Raw genomic sequence first — 6,000 nt, forward strand, 5'->3', positions numbered from 1 at the left:
CCTCCTGGCACAAGGCAACACAAAATAAGCAGTGCTGAACAGGATTAGGGCACATGTCAGCAGGGAGCAGGGAGACCCCCGTGCCCAGGCCATGCCTCTACCCCAGGGTCCCCTCTCCCATGACCTCATGGCAGGGGGGAGGAACCCCAACACTTCCGTAGGTGCAGTCTCTCTCCTCCTCCTTGCAGCTGGCTCATGGGCCCACATTCAGGGCCCCCACCTCGGGAGAAAATTCTCCCAATGTGGTCTGATGTTGAAAGAGTCAAGAAGAGAAGAAGGGAAAAAAACCCCCAAAGTCCCAGGAAAACAAAGTTCAACTCTCCATCTCCCCCCAGAGAAAAGGAGCTGAAAACTGGCTAAAAAGAAACAAAGTTGCTTCCTCTGCTCTTGCTGCAAGCAGGATGCAGAGGAGTGTGTATGTGTGTCCTTGAACAAACGCTCTGAGAAGTTTGTCCGGTTTTTTTTCCTCTCCCCCCTCTCAGGCTCAGTTGAAAGGCACAGAAATGCACAAAGTTCACTTCTGGGCATAGAGCAGCAATAGGGGATACACATGATAAAGTCACCCCAAGACACGGGGACAGAGAATTCAGTGGAAAGACTCCGAGAATTCTGCTCCCAGAGAATTCTGCTCACCCTGACCCTTGTAGAAAGGGGACATCGTTCCCGGCAGCCTGTACTGAGCATGTGGCTCCTGAGTGGGGTTTGTTGTTTGGGAAACCTGCTCCGGCTTTTCCATTCTTTCCTTCCAAACAGGAAAACTTCTCCTGGGGCTGTGTGCAGGCAGAGCCCTGAGGAGAGCAGGTGGCACATGGTGCGCTGGGCTGGGACAGCCAGCTGCAGAGCTCAAGGGAAGAAGCCCAAAGTGTCACAATGGCTCCTTGCCTTCACATGCAACACCTGGGTCACAATGGTCTCCTTGATTCCATGAGGCCCCACTGTGTCACAACGGCTCCTTGGTTCCATGCGGTTCCGCAGTGTCACCATGGTCTCTTTTGATCCGCACTGTGATCATGGACAATTGGTTCCATGAGGCCCCGCAGTGTCACAATGGTCCCTTGCTTCCATAGGTTTGATGTTGTAACAATGGACTCCTTGCTTCTATGAGCTAGCCTGCTTTTTGCAGAGGTGTCTTTGGTTCCAACAAGGCCCCGCTGTGTCTCAGTGCACCCTGGCTTCCATGTGGATCTGGAGTATCACAAAGGCTCCTTGGTTCCACCAGGTCCTGCTGTGTCACAATGGGTCCTGTGGTCCCCGAGGCCCTCCAAAGTCATCATGGAGGCTTGCTTCCATGAGGTTCCATTATGTGCCAGTGCTCATCTTGGTTCCAGGAGTTTCCTTAGTGTCACAATGCTCTCCATGCTTCCATGATTCCCCACAATGTCCCAATGCTCTCCATGCTTCCATTAGGCCCTGCTTTGCCACAATGGTCCCCTTGTTTCCATGAGGCCCCGCTGTGTCACAATGGACGCATGGTTCCGTGATGTTGCGTGGTGTCACCGTGCTCTTCTTGAATCCGCAGTGGAACCATGGACCATTGGTTCCATGCGGCCTGGCCGTGTCACAATGGGCTCCGTGATTCCATGATTCCCCACGGTGTCACAATGGAGCCTTGTTTCTAGGAGGTTCTGTACTGTCACAATTGTCTCCTTGATGCCATCAGCCCCTGCAGTGTCACAATGGCTCCTTGGTTCCATGAGGAACACAATAGCTTGGCATAAGCATTGAGCAACAGCTGCTGAACACACCTGGCAACATCTGCTTGCATCAAAAGAGGGCTTCAAGCTGAGAATGGCACCAGCAGCTTCCATCTGCAACAGACACCCAGGGAAAGGACAGGCTGTGCCGGTTTGGACAAATGTGGAGGAAAATATCCTCTGATAGAAGGCAGGTTACACCCAGCCCTCCCCCACCAGCTTCGGGAAAAAAGAATTTTCCTGGGAAGAAAGTGAAAGAGATAAAAACTATTTTTTTAACAAACAGACAGGAAAAGGATAACAATGCTAAATATTAAAACCTCTCGCTGTGGAGAGAAACCTGGGATAATTTGAGAGTCCTTCCGTGTTTCGGTGGGGTCTCCTGAAACATCCATAGACAGCGAGGCCCGTGCAAAGAAACAGGGAGCGATTCTTGAGAGAAGTTTCAGAGCTCTTTCTTCTCCAGCCACATGGGCGGGGCACTGCCAAAGAACTGAGCAATCACGGCACAAGCAGGGCCCTCCTGGCACAGGGCAACACAAAATAACCAGTGCTGAACAGGATTAGGGCACATGTCAGCAGGGAGCAGGGAGACCCCGTGCCCAGGCCATGCCTCTACCCCAGGGTCCCCCCTCCCATGACCTCATGGCAGGGGGGAGGAACCCAAACACTTCCGTAGGCGCAGTCTCTCTCCTCCTCCTTGCAGCTGGCTCATGGGCCCACATTCAGGGCCCCCACCTCGGGAGAAAATTCTCCCAATGTGCTCTGATGTTGAAACAGTCAAGAAGAGAAGAACGGATAAAAACCCCCAAAGTCCCAGGAAAACAAAGTTCAACCCTCCATCTCCCTCCAGAGAAAAGGAGCTGAAAACTGGCTCAAAAGAAACAAGGTTGCTTCCTCTGCTCTTGCTGCAAGCAGGATGCAGAGGAGTGTGTATGTGTGTCCTTGAACAAATGGTCTGAGAAGGTTGTCCGGTTTTTTTTCCCTCTTCCCCCTCTCAGGCTCAGTTGAAAGGCACAGAAATGCACAAAGTTCACTTCTGGGCATAGAGCAGCGATAGGGGATACACATGATAAAGTCACCCCAAGACACAGGGACAGAGAATTCAGTGGAAAGACTCCGAGAATTCTGCTCCCAGAGATAATTCCTGCTCACACTGACCCTTGTAGAAAGGGGACCTCGTTCCAGGCAGCCTGTACTGAGCATGTGGCTCCTGAGTGGGGTTTGTTGTTTAGGAAACCTGCTCAGGCTTTTCCATTCTTTCCTTCCAAACAGGAAAACTTCTCCTGGGGCTGTGTGCAGGCAGAGCCCTGAGGAGAGCAGGTGGCACATGATGCGCTGGGCTGGGACAGCCAGCTGCAGAGCTCAAGGGAAGAAGCCCAAAGTGTCACAATGGCTCCTTGCCTTCACATGCAACACCTGGGTCACAATGGTCTCCTTGATTCCATGAGGCCCCACTGTGTCACAATGGCTCCTTGGTTCCATCAGGTTCCGCAGTGTCACCATGGTCTCCTTTGATCCGCACTGTCATATTGGACAATTGGTTCCATGAGGCCCCGCAGTGTCACAATGGTCCCTTGGTTCCATAGGTTTGATGTTGTAACAATGGACTCCTTGCTTCTATGAGCTAGCCTGCTTTTTGCAGAGGTGTCTTTGGTTCCAACAAGGCCCCGCTGTGTCTCAGTGCACCCTGGCTTCCATGTGGATCTGGAGTATCACAAAGGCTCCTTGGTTCCACCAGGTCCTGCTGTGTCACAATGGGTCCTGTGGTCCCTGAGGCGCCCCAAAGTCATCATGGAGGCTTGCTTCCATGAGGTTCCATTATGTGCCAGTGCTCATCTTGGTTCCAGGAGTTTCCTTAGTGTCACAATGCTCTCCATGCTTCCATGATTCCCCACAATGTCACAATGCTCTCCATGCTTCCATTAGGCCCTGCTTTGCCACAATGGTCCCCTTGTTTCCATGAGGCCCCGCTGTGTCACAATGGACCTATGGTTCCATGATGTTGCGTGGTGTCACCGTGCTCTTCTTGAATCCGCCGTGTAACCATGGACCATTGGTTCCATGCGGCCTGGCCGTGTCACAATGGGCTCCTTGATTCCATGATTCCCCACGGTGTCACAATGGAGCCTTGTTTCTAGGAGGTTCTGTACTGTCACAATTGCCTCCTTGATGCCATCAGCCCCTGCAGTGTCACAATGGCTCCTTGGTTCCATGAGGAACACAATAGCTTGGCATAAGCATTGAGCAACAGCTGCTGAACACACCTGGCAACATCTGCTTGCATCAAAAGAGGGCTTCAAGCTGACAATGGCACCAGCAGCTTCCATCTGCAACAGACACCCAGGAAAGGACAGGCTGTGCCGGTTTGGACAAATGTGGAGGAAAATATCCTCTGATAGAAGGCAGGTTACACCCAGCCCTCCCCCACCAGCTTCGGGAAAAAAGAATTTTCCTGGGACGAAAGTGAAAGAGATAAAAACTATTTTTTAACAAACACCCAGGAAAAGGAGAACAATGCTAAATATTAAAACCTCTCGCTGTGGAGAGAAAGCTGGGATAATTTGAGAGTCCTTCCGTGTTTCGGTGGGGTCTCCTGAAACATCCATAGACAGCGAGGCCCGTGCAAAGAAATAGGGAGCCATTCTTGAGAGAAGTTTCAGAGCTCTTTCTTCTCCAGCCACATGGGCGGGGCACTGCCAAAGAACTGAGCAATCACGGCACAACCAGGGCCCTCCTGGCACAAGGCAACACAAAATAAGCAGTGCTGAACAGGATTAGGGCACATGTCAGCAGGGAGCAGGGAGACCCCCGTGCCCAGGCCATGCCTCTACCCCAGGGTCCCCTCTCCCATGACCTCATGGCAGGGGGGAGGAACCCCAAAACTTCCGTAGGTGCAGTCTCTCTCCTCCTCCTTGCAGCTGGCTCATGGGCCCACATTCAGGGCCCCCACCTCGGGAGAAAATTCTCCCAATGTGGTCTGATGTTGAAAGAGTCAAGAAGAGAAGAAGGGAAAAAAACCCCCAAAGTCCCAGGAAAACAAAGTTCAACTCTCCATCTCTCCCCAGAGAAAAGGAGCTGAAAACTGGCTAAAAAGAAACAAAGTTGCTTCCTCTGCTCTTGCTGCAAGCAGGATGCAGAGGAGTGTGTATGTGTGTCCTTGAACAAACGCTCTGAGAAGTTTGTCCGGTTTTTTTTCCTCTCCCCCCTCTCAGGCTCAGTTGAAAGGCACAGAAATGCACAAAGTTCACTTCTGGGCATAGAGCAGCGATAGGGGATACACATGATAAAGTCACCCCAAGACACGGGGACAGAGAATTCAGTGGAAAGACTCCGAGAATTCTGCTCCCAGAGAATTCTGCTCACCCTGACCCTTGTAGAAAGGGGACATCGTTCCCGGCAGCCTGTACTGAGCATGTGGCTCCTGAGTGGGGTTTGTTGTTTGGGAAACCTGCTCCGGCTTTTCCATTCTTTCCTTCCAAACAGGAAAACTTCTCCTGGGGCTGTGTGCAGGCAGAGCCCTGAGGAGAGCAGGTGGCACATGGTGCGCTGGGCTGGGACAGCCAGCTGCAGAGCTCAAGGGAAGAAGCCCAAAGTGTCACAATGGCTCCTTGCCTTCACATGCAACACCTGGGTCACAATGGTATCCTTGATTCCATGAGGCCCCACTGTGTCACAATGGCTCCTTGGTTCCATGCGGTTCCGCAGTGTCACCATGGTCTCTTTTGATCCGCACTGTGATCATGGACAATTGGTTCCATGAGGCCCCGCAGTGTCACAATGGTCCCTTGCTTCCATAGGTTTGATGTTGTAACAATGGACTCCTTGCTTCTATGAGCTAGCCTGCTTTTTGCAGAGGTGTCTTTGGTTCCAACAAGGCCCCGCTGTGTCTCAGTGCACCCTGGCTTCCATGTGGATCTGGAGTATCACAAAGGCTCCTTGGTTCCACCAGGTCCTGCTGTGTCACAATGGGTCCTGTGGTCCCCGAGGCCCTCCAAAGTCATCATGGAGGCTTGCTTCCATGAGGTTCCATTATGTGCCAGTGGTCATCTTGGTTCCAGGAGTTTCCTTAGTGTCACAATGCTCTCCATGCTTCCATGATTCCCCACAATGTCACAATGCTCTCCATGCTTCCATTAGGCCCTGCTTTGCCACAATGGTCCCCTTGTTTCCATGAGGCCCCGCTGTGTCACAATGGACGCATGGTTCCGTGATGTTGCGTGGTGTCACCGTGCTCTTCTTGAATCCGCAGTGGAACCATGGACCATTGGTTCCATGCGGCCTGGCCGTGTCACAATGGGCTCCG

This window comes from Aphelocoma coerulescens, unplaced genomic scaffold (genome assembly GCF_041296385.1).
Source record: "Aphelocoma coerulescens isolate FSJ_1873_10779 unplaced genomic scaffold, UR_Acoe_1.0 HiC_scaffold_61, whole genome shotgun sequence".
NCBI classification, from domain to species: domain Eukaryota; kingdom Metazoa; phylum Chordata; class Aves; order Passeriformes; family Corvidae; genus Aphelocoma; species Aphelocoma coerulescens.